Source organism: Papilio xuthus, unplaced genomic scaffold (assembly GCF_000836235.2).
Source record: "Papilio xuthus unplaced genomic scaffold, Pxut_1.1 DF826115.1, whole genome shotgun sequence".
NCBI classification, from domain to species: Eukaryota; Metazoa; Arthropoda; class Insecta; order Lepidoptera; family Papilionidae; genus Papilio; species Papilio xuthus.
This window is the reverse complement of record NW_013532534.1, coordinates 48-1,407: the sequence shown is the minus strand read 5'-3', so window position 1 is coordinate 1,407 and position 1,360 is coordinate 48.

Sequence of the window (1,360 nt, the reverse complement as noted above, 5' to 3'; positions counted from 1 at the left end):
TCTGCAGGAAAAGCTATTCATCCGGACCGCACCTGAGGCCAGCCAGATCCTACCAGATCACAATAGAACCCTTGTCTAAATGTGTCTGCAGGAAGAGTTCTTCATCCGGACCGCAACTGAGGCCAGCCGGATCGACCATCTCTGAACAAAATAAAAGGCATTAGATAGATTTCAAAACTCATTCTCAAAGAACGTTGCACAACTCTCAGGACACCACTATCCTTTCCACAACACCATGTATTGAGCCGCTTGTGTAGTCTTACCACAGGCTCCACTGAGTTCGTATAGATCGTTTTCAAGCACCTTTGTACGGGCCTCGCATACCCGAGTCTAGCTTACCAGTGGATTGGGAGTATTTGATAACAAACACTAAGTCATCAACTTGAAATACTCCCGAAGGGTACCGACGCTGGATGACACACACGTGCATCCTGCTCTTCTCGATTACTTCTTGGTAAAGTTCTGGTTCGAGTCCTGCAAATTTTTCTCCACCCTTCGCGGTTTGGTCGGTGCTCCTCAAGTGTCACATCGCGGATCAACGCACGGATAACAGGAGTGGTTGCTTCAATAAAAATCAACAAATTTAACGCAGACAATTTGTTGTAAAGTTGTATTTTACAAAGTGAATCAGACTAAATGCTGTTATTATAATAAATCTCAACATGAATCAAATTTAAAACTGTTCGTACATAACGCTCGACTTGACCATTTGCATGGTGCATTTCGGACGTTACGTAGTGAACTTCGCAACCCAACTCTTTTTGTAGCGGTGAAAGATTCAAACATTCTTACTCGGTCACAAACCTACATCTTTGATACGCCAAACATTAGTATTGCGTAATCAAAGGTGCGTTTAAGCTCGACGGGATCATGTCGGCAAATAGGAAAAACAGAATTTAGTGGAGGAATGTACTAAAATCAACACAAAAATTTTTTCTTTTTACGAAATGTTTTAGACTTGATAACCAAAAATGTTTATGTAAAAGATCGTAAGTTTTATCTGCTCCTATATGTTGGTGCTCATCATGGAAAATTTGCAATAAGCTCGAGCGATAACCTTTAGGGATGTAACACAACAGTCTAGATTCCTCTCCTACCAGGGAATACCGTTAAACAGGAGTTCGTTTTGACACACATAACGTGTAGGGTCCAATTGACCATCTAATCATTTTTGTAATAGGATTTGTGTTTCGGTGTCTGCGGCCTGGGCAATCTGTGCCCAGTTTAAAGATCTTTCGATGTTGTCCACCTGCGCCGCTCGTGGACAACGTCGCATAATCTTTCATATACTGATGGAAACAGCCGGCAAAACCAAGGAGCTACCGGACTTATTTAGCATTGAATCTTGCCAGGGCTCGGC